This window comes from Echinops telfairi, unplaced genomic scaffold (assembly GCF_000313985.2).
Source record: "Echinops telfairi isolate 266 unplaced genomic scaffold, ASM31398v2 ScPeMD7_7475;HRSCAF=8513, whole genome shotgun sequence".
Classification (NCBI taxonomy): Eukaryota; Metazoa; Chordata; class Mammalia; order Afrosoricida; family Tenrecidae; genus Echinops; species Echinops telfairi.
The window spans coordinates 23,654,424-23,664,418 of NW_022111379.1; the positions used below are offsets into that span (position 1 = coordinate 23,654,424).

At 38.1% G+C, this 9,995-nt stretch overlaps 1 pseudogene; it reads left to right on the top strand.

Annotated features, from left to right (window-relative positions):
• Positions 1–9,611, top strand: part of LOC101638241 — an 11,626-nt pseudogene extending 2,015 nt beyond the window's left edge.
• Positions 9,612–9,995: the final 384 nt, after the last annotated feature.

Below are 9,995 nucleotides of genomic sequence, written 5' to 3' on the forward strand. Positions count from 1 at the left end.
TCAGGCTATCCAGGCACAGGCAGTAAACAGCAAGGCAGGTCACCAACAGTCAGCCAGATGACAGGGTTTGACAGTACCAAGCTCAAGAGATGTAAGTTCCAGTGGTATGGCAAAGAAGGTCTTGAAGGAACCTCAAATTACTGTGACACAGTTCACAGGTTAGGTGTCCCACAGGTAGTGTAGCTTGCAAATTGAGGCACAGAACAAGCAAGGCAGCGGCACACTGGTCCAATGATCAAAGAGCAGGAGACAAAAAAGGCAAGGATTGCCAAGCCATTTATCTCTCTGCCCTTCAATTAATCCCACATATGTTTAATGGCCAGGTTGGCACAAAAAACTATCTCTGGTATATACGAATTATATAACTCTATAACAACTCACATGTATCACACTTTTCCAAATAGGAAAAAAAAGAATTAGTGTAGACAGAAAGGTATGTTCTCGAACTAAATAAGACAACCCTATATCATAGGTATCACATGCAGTAAAATTTGCAGATCATCCAACAACAGTTGCAGCAGTACATTGAAAAGGAGCTGCCAGAAGTCTGAACTGATTCAGAAGAGGGCATAGAACAAAGGATATCATTTCTCATGTCAGCTGGATGTTGGCTGAATGCAGAGAATACCAGAAAAATGTTCACCTGTGTTTCATTCACAATGCAAAGGCATTTGATATAGTGGATCACAATAAACAATGTGCAACCTTGAGAAGAACAGAAATTCAGAAGAACAGACACTTCACTGTGTTAATGTGGGACCTGTATAGGAATCAAGAGACAGTGTGTGAACAGAATATTGTATGGTTTAAAATCAGTAACGATGTGCATCAGGGTTGTATCCTCTCACCATAAATATTCAATATGTATGTTGAGAAAATCCTAAAGGAAGCTGGATTTTATGAAGAAGATGTAGCATCGGGATTGGAGAAAGGCTTATTAGTAAGCTGTGATATGCATATAACACAATCTTGCTTGTTCAAAGTGAACAAGACTTGAAACACTAAAGAAAATCAAAGATGGAAACCTTCAATATGGATTACAACTCAATTAAACAAATTCTCATAACTGGTCCTATAGGTAACATCCAGATAAATGGAGGAAAGGTGGAAATTGGAAATGATTGGAAATTGGAGTTGGAATTAAGTTTGAAATTATTTTACTTGGAATAACAGTCAATGCTCATGGTACTGCAGTCAAGAGACCAAGGACACAGTGCATTGGGTAAATCTGCTGCAGAAGTCCTCTTTAAAGTGTTAATAAGCAAGGAGGGAGTTTCGACTATTACGGTGTGCCTGTTCCGAGCCAGAGTATTTCCCATTGCTTCATAGGCATGAAAGTTGACACTGAATAAAGAAGAATAAAGAAAAATTAATGGATTTGAAATTATGGTCTTGTTGAAGAACCAAGGGCTTAAATAGAAAGAAAATGTTTTGAAAATGATGATGGCAACAAATGTACAAATGTGCTTGACACAATGGATGGATGGATGGATTGTGATAAGATCTGTATAAGCCCCCCAAAAAGTGATTTAAAAACAAATAAACAAGAAAGTAACATGGATTATGATAAGAACAAATGGAGAGGCTGAGATGGCAAGACTTTGTCTCCCATACTTTGGACATGGTATCACGAGAGACCAGTCCTTGAAGAATGACATCATGCTTAGTAAAGTGGAGGGGCAACACAAAAGAGGAAGGCCCTCAATGTGATTGATTGACAGAGTGGCTGCAACAATGGGCTCAAACGTAGGAACAATGGTCAGGATGGCAAAGCACTAGGCAGTGTCTCTTTTGTTGTACATAAGGGTCGGTCTGAGTCAGAACTGATTTGGGGACAATTGTTCATTTATATATTTAAGATCATTTGATGCATGCAATCCAAGATAGATAAATCCTTCAGAAATAATCAAAGGACTAATAAGGGGAGGGGGGCTGATAGAAATGACAACTGTATAACCCCACTTGAGGGGAACGAATAAAAGAATTGTAGGTGAACAGATACATTGGGGTGAGATACAGCAAGTATAACAACAATAACAATAATATATAATAATAAGGGTTCCTGAGGGGTAGGATGGTCAAGGGAGGTGATAAAGGGAAGCTGATTATCAAAGAGTTCAAGAAGAAAGAAAATGTTTTTAAAATCATGGTGGCAGCAATTGTACAATTATGCTTGATCTAATTGAATTATGGATTGTTATAATATCTGTAGGCACTCCAAATAAAATGGCAAACAATATGCTCCCATGAGTATTTGACTTGAAGTTAAACCAGGTAGTTCACTTAAAACTTTTGCAAATCTCCAATTGTTAGTCAGTGCATAAATCAGTTGTTAGTTGGTAATTGGTATTCAGAGAACTTTCAGAGTATAATGGGAAGTTAACAAAAGAAGATGTAGTTCCTGTCCTTGAAGATATTTTCAAATTGGGTAAATAGTACCAGGCATATTTATGTTCATTCATTAGACACAAGTGGAGAAGAGAAGAAACAATCAATAAATAATTTCTGGTAAGAAAAAGATAAAACCTGAATTTTGAAGACGAGGGAAAAATCATCGGGAAGAAAAAAACCAAATTATTTGATATAGGTAGAAATATTTAGAATATACAATTTTATGGCTGACTTAAAGGTACATGGTTGAAAGAAGGAAAAATAAGAAAACAAGGAAAATGGAATATGCTTAGATGAAATGACTGAGTATTGATTTTAGTTAGACCACTCTGACAATGAAAAATGCAAATTGTATTTTTGTTGGATTGTTTGCAAAATGACTTCAATTCTTCCTTCCTGTATATACACTCTTTACAATGTGCCTTTACTGCTTCTTCCATTATGATGTAGTGTCTATTTTCCCTGCCTGTAAATCCTGACTACTTATGAAATGTAATGTTACAGAATAGAGCATGGCAATTACACATCTAGGCTTCCATATGGTTTTTTGTTTCTTCTCTCTCTGATATTTGTCTCTGACATTTGAATATTTCAAACAGGTTCTTGCAGGTCTGCTGAAAGATGTGAAGTATAGGAATTAGATTGGAAGCAGGGGATGCATCCTAACTGAAAACCTGGATATGTGACAGAACTCAACCAAAATAAATAAAGATAATTTACAGCTTATGTACTAAATACAGGTATGTGAACGGAAGCATCTAAGACCATTCTGGTACCAAATGACTGAAGATTCATGACATAAATAAATGCTTATGTAGTATTAAACAATTGCTTTAGAGAGTGATGTGATATGTATAAATGATAATTAGATGATGGATGGTATAGATATAAAGTCATATGAAGTGAATTATTTCAAGAAACTGAACGTAGAAAAGTAAACTATCATAGCAAACAAGCTACACTATCCTAAGATATTTGCTGAAAGTGCCACTTCAATTTTGGTTTCACACTTTCAATAATCAAGTCATAAATGAATATGACTGATGGCCCACCCAAGATGAACAATTACATAAAATCCTTTCCGTATAACCAGAGAATTCAAAAAACTTTAACAGAAACAAACTCACTGCAATAGAGTTGATTCTAACTCATAGCAACCCTCTGTTAGAGAGTATAACTGCCCCTGTGCATTTCTAAGACTGTAACTGCTTACGGGTGGAGAAGAACCTAGTCTTTCTCCGGTGGAGCAGCTGGTGGTTTCAAACTGTTGATCTTGCATTAGTAGCCCAATCCACACCCCATTATGACACCAGAGCTCCTTACAAACTCAGAGAAGCCCTTTAAAAAGAAGCTAGAACTAATGTGTAGCCATCTCACTATCTGTCCCCAAGCTCTGTGTATTATACAGAGCGGGCTCTCACTTTCCCATCTGGACAACCTAGGCCACTTTGGACATTTGAGTTGAAACTTGGTTGACTGAGTAACTACAGGAACCTGGCAGAACTAATACTAGATGTTTCTAAAATTTGTAGAGGTCTTTGGAAATACCCACACATAGTCTTTTAAGGCCAATGTCAGTAAATAGTTTTTTGGTGGTTTATTTTTTTTTTTAAGAAAAAAATAAGATGAATAAGAAAAAAAGAAAATACATAAGACAGTAAAAGTAGAAACTCAAAGAATTCAGATATTAGGGTTAGTCAATACAGATTGTAAAACAGCTACATTTAAGATGATTTTTAAAATAAATAAGAAACTTGAAAACAACTGCAAAAACTGAGTGTTTTCAGAAGTTGTATATGAGATTTAAAATGAATCCCTAAAAATGGGTGATAAATAACAAAAATGGAAAAAAACAAGAATCACAGTGAATACATTTGGCTAAACATTGGAGAGTAGAATGGAGAAGAATTAACTAGAGGATAAGACTGAAAAAAATTCTTAAAGCTGTACAGATAGCTAAAAGGAAAATTGATAAGAATGTGTTACAAATGTGAACTTCATAATGAGAATGTCATAAAAGTACATAATAAAACTCTTTAATATACATTAAACTGCAAGGTCAGGAGTGATAAGAAAGATGTAAACATCTTACTTCTGAAGATGCTTGCATAAATATGTCTATTATTATATTTCTATGGCTTTATGCCGTGTATCCATTGCTATATATGCATTATATACATATACCTAAACTATACTATATATCCATTAGTATTGATTGCAAATGGAAAAACAAGAGAAAAACCATCTCCAATTTAACAACACAATGAATCACAACGGTAGTGAAAATCAAAGAGGGTAAGAGAGGAGAAGAGAGTAAGAGAGGAGAAGAGCAGGAACAAAAGAAGAGAAAGAACAGAGAAGGTAATAGCCCCAGCAGAGGAGAAGCAAAGGAAGATCTCCTCAGCAATTATCAGAAAGTTGGACCGGGAAATGGGAGCTAATAAAAGTAAGTATAAAGATGCAGAAAATGTCCTCCAATTGATTGCTCAACTGTTTTTAATATATCCAAACTATTAAATTGTTTGGTATATGAATTATGTGTCAATAAAAACGGTTTTAGAAAAAAGCATGAGATGGGTGTGACTAGTAAACAGACCAGAATGAGACTGTAGTTTTAGAAACAAATATATATAATTATTTATGTTAAATAGGGAAGAAAGGGAGGGTTCATGCTTCAATTAAAAATAAGCAATAATAACTTGGAGGAAATAAATTCAATATATGCTTATTTATGAGATATAGCAGGAATAGACGATAACAAAAACCTGATGGAAAAAGAATACAAAAATATAGCATCCAAATATTAAGCCACATATTTTGTTGATAATATTTTTAAAGTATTAATTAAAGAGCCTTGTGGGTGCTCTGAACTACATATGGGTTGTCAGCCACAAACTATATGGTGATTCTCTCTCACTAGCTGCTCCATGGGGAAAGATGAGTCTTTATGTCCCTATGAAGATTTACAGTCTCCAAAACCCTTATAGAGTATCTGAGCGTTTGTACTGACCAAATGGAAGTGGTGCTGTTTGTGTTTTTTTGTATGCTCATAGCCTAATGGTTAAGAATGTAGTTGCTAAATGAAGTATTAAGAATTCAAAGCCATTCATTGGCTTCCGGGGAAAATAGCCTGGCTATATTCTTTTATAAAGATTACAGCAGAGAAGAAAATCAAATAAAGCTCTGGAACTGTTCTATATGAAGACAACATAATATTTATACTGAACAGTTAAGTATTATGCCCTAACAATCATTACCACAAATAAATATTTTATAATTATAAATAGTAACCAGCTGAATATAACTTTTGAAATACTTGAGACCTAAAACAGTAAATATCAAAATATAAGGTACACCTTAATAGTGAAAGAAGTGACACACATATCACAAACTATAAAGGGGACTTTAGCACATTGCTTTGGATAGTGTATAGAAAAATAAGCCAAAAAATGAGTAACATAACATCAATTATGACCAGCAGGATTAACAAATACAATTTAATGGACAATGTATCCAACTCCTGCTATACATATTCCTTTTTTTCAAAGGCTTAGCAGTTATAGGAATTGACCATACGCTCATGCATAAAAAATAAAAACACTAGCTTTATGTTGATACTAATTCCTGAAGACTTTGTTTCATAATTTCAAAGCAGGACATTTTTCTACAAGATTTTCAATGACAGATATTTTGGAAGTAGTTTCCTAACCCTTTCTTCCGTGTGTCTCTGGGTGGATTTAACCTCCAACCAGTTTGTTATAATAGCTCAGCTCCTTAAACATTTGTTCCACAGAGAGTGTGATAGTTCTATAATCATTTGTTAATTTGAGGATTAAGAGTGTAGGGGTGGAGTGTAGCCTGTCAATCAGATGAGGCCTCTGTGTGGGCGTGGCTTCTCATGAGAATTCTGAGAACTCCTGTATTTTCCTTCTTAGAGGCAGGAGACAACTACTCTACTCTACTCACTCCCTTGGAGATGCTCTCCTGACAAAACACAAGGCTGACTCCCTGTGAGACACCACTGAGGAGAAGCCACATGGACCCACCCTGATGCAGCCAGAACCATGGACCTGGAGAAGCTACGTGTAGACCCCTGCCAGTGCTTAAATGCTTACACCACCACTGGATCCAAAGACTTTCTACCCACTGGCCTGTGATCGTCCTTCAGTCGGGGTCATTGCATGAGTCTGAAGAAGACTTTATAGATTGGTATCAGATATATAGGCTAATACCACACTTATGTGCTTGGACTAGACTGGGTTGGGATGCTTTCTTAATGTACAATTACCCTTTATATAAAACTCTGTCTTATACACATATGAGTTTCTATGAATTTGTTTCTCTAGTCTACCTGGACTAACACAGAAAGACTGCATACTGATCCATAAATAAGTTTACTTAGGGAAAAGAACCAATGTTTCTACTTAATTTATGTTTATTTGAGCACAGAAAGATTCAAATAAAAAGTTCTTCCTGAAATGTTAAAGACAGCAAGGTTTAATATTGCTCTTTGTGTAACTGTGATATTCATTAAATCTGTTGTATCTCTCTTATTGTGATTTATTTTAATTATCCCTTTCTATTCAAGTGCTATTTGCATATCTGTCACAGACTGTAGAATCATTCTGAGGCAGAAATATGAAGGCAGCTGAAAGTAATCATTAATAATTACAGATGCAATCACCAAAAGTACCAAACTTGGGCTTGAATCCTGGCCTGACTGTTCTCCAATATCCATCATATGAACATGCATCTTTTATCTCATTGAGTGTACTTTAAGAAATTGCTAAAATTTGGATTACTATGCCTCTCTCTATGTTTCTCTCTTGATTTTTTTGTTAAGGGTTAGTTTAAAAATACACCTTCCTCTTCCTTGCACACAATTCCAGCTTTTACATCCTATACATCTCAAGTAAATTTCATTCATTTTAAACTGAAAAAGTAATAACATTTATTGAATTATACATCCTATACCAATTTGAAACTAGAGAAAAGGAAACAATATTTTCAAACAAAATTTCAAAAACTAGACTTTGCATCCCAAAGGAATAACATTATCTGACACTTCTGCAATGGCAAAAGTTTCCATTAACTGAGTCTTTAAAAGAAATCTACTAAAGACATTCTAGTCGTTGCATGATGGTATGATTCTAGGTTGTCAAGGTAACATAAGTGACCTTGCAAAATTTAAAATCTCTATGATCATCAGTTACATGATGGCTTTTTCTCCCTTTATTTTTCCCCTCTACTTTCCATTTCTCAGATTTCAGTGAGAACTGACAGGTTTTAATTTCTATCGCTTTCTATTCATTCAAAAATTTAATACCACTTTCAACTGCCATTTGCTTTATGTTATTTTTTTCCAGATGAGCTAACTGAAAGACCTGAGAAGAAGCATTAATGGTTTATCATTAAAAATAAATCTCCAAACTGTTTCCTATGAATGGACTCAGTGGCATATCTAGCTTCCTTCAGTTTACATAAAAATCCTTAGTAGGGTTTTATTTTCCTTATATTTAACATCATTTTCATCTGCTACCCCCGATCAGTTACACGACAACTGCCCCTGTAGGATTTCCAATACCCTAAACCTTTAGTTGAGCAGAAAGTCATATCTTTATTGCTAGTTGTTTCAAGCAGCAAACCTTGCAGTTAGTAACCCAACTCATAGCCCACTGTGCCAGCAGGGCTCCATCAGCAGAGACTAGTCCCTTGAAAAGATAGCATGTCTGCTAAAGTAGCATGTCAGCGAGAAGGAGACAGCCCTTCAATGAGATGTCTTGATACAGTGGCTTCAACAATGTACTCAAACATAACAACAGTTGTAAGATGGTGCAGGACGGGCCAGTGCTTTGTTCTGTTGTGCACAGAGTCCGCGTAAGGCAGAACCGATGCAACACCACGGAACAGCAGCCTGTTCAGTTGGCTTCATCATGGACATGACATTCAACCATGGAAAATATGTTAACTGAACAGGCTGTTGTTTGGTGGTGTTGACATATGGCATAGGGGGTTATACATTGGGCTATTAACCACAAGAACGTGAATACAAAATTTGATATAGAAACATAAAGTTATTTAGAAGAAAAATAGTAATAATAAAAAAGTAGAAAATTCTGATATGCTGTCAAATGCCACAAAATTACAAAAGCCAAAGCATACTTAAGATAAAACACTTGTGTCCATCAAAAGGCTTCATCAAGAGTGTAATAAGATGGCCCGCAGACTGGGAAAAGACATTTAATAATGACATATCAGATAAAGGGCTTATTACTAAAATCTACAGAATCCTCCAAGCCTACAACATGAAAAAAAATTAATAGCCCACTGAGGAGGTGTGCTAATCTGGGTACTTTCGAGATACAAATCCACAGAAACTCACCAGGCCCTCGTGGGCCCCCTGGACCACCCATGATGCTACCACCAATGACTCGGGCCCCAGGGCAGCCCTGGGCTCCATGGCAGCCCCCAGGCCTCCCCTGGAAGAGCCAGCAGCCTCCAGAGAGCTGGGCCTGGGCCTGGGCCTCACAGAGAAGGAAGAGGGGGTGGTTGCAGCCGCCAGGCTGGAGGAGGCCAGTGCTGCTGTGGCTGTGGCTCAGGGGGCACCCCAACTGGCCCTGTAGTCATTGGACCCAGCCTGCCACTGGCCCTGGCCATGCCATTGCCTGAGCCCGAGCCCCTGCCGCTGCTGCTAGAGGTAGTCCGTGACCTGTTGCCTACCCTACGCATTTCTGAGCTCCTGTCCCTGCATCCAAGGCCCCGGCCCCCTCGCCATGAACCGCCCCCTGGCCTTGAGGTCGCTGAGCCCCTGGGTGAGGACAAGAAGAAAGGGAAGTCAGAGAAGCTGCAGCGCTGCATCCACACTGCGGATGGGAGCAGCAGGGAGGACCCCAGACTGCTGGAGTGGGATGCCAATTACTTCTGGATTTTCTGTTGGGACCTGGGCAACGAGGTGAAAGATGACATCTTGGCACGTGCCTTCAGCCGGTTCCCATACTTCCTTAAGGCCAAGGCCATCTGGGACAAGCACACAGGCAACACTAAAGGCTACAGCTTCATCAGCTTCAAGGATCCCAGTGACTACGTGCGCACCATGCGCGAGATGAATGGGAAGTTATTTGGACTCCCGCCCCATCAAGTTGTGGAAGAGCATGTGGAAGGACCAGTACCTGGACGTGGTGCGGCAGAAGCAGGAGAAGAAGAAGTTGGGCCTGAGATAGGGTCCATGACTAGGCCCCCACTCCCACCTGGCTGGGCGCTGGCTCTCCCACACACCTATCTTTTTGGGAACCACCCCCCACCCAACTGTATCCACTCACCTGCTCCCCACCCAGTTTCAATAAATGTATGTTCATTTAAAAAAAATAAATAAATAAATAAATAAGAGAATTTTATTAAAAGGGTAAGTGCGCGCATCAAGAAAACATCCCAACCCAATGCTACCCAAGCCCACCAGTTCAACATTAACCCATTAGCCCTTATGTCCAACACCAATACACAAAATCCTCCTCCATCTCACAAAACAGACGCAATGATGCCAACTGCAGGAGGAAAGCCGAGTCAGTGAAAGTTTAAGCATCTCAACGCTGGCAGGGGTCTCCACA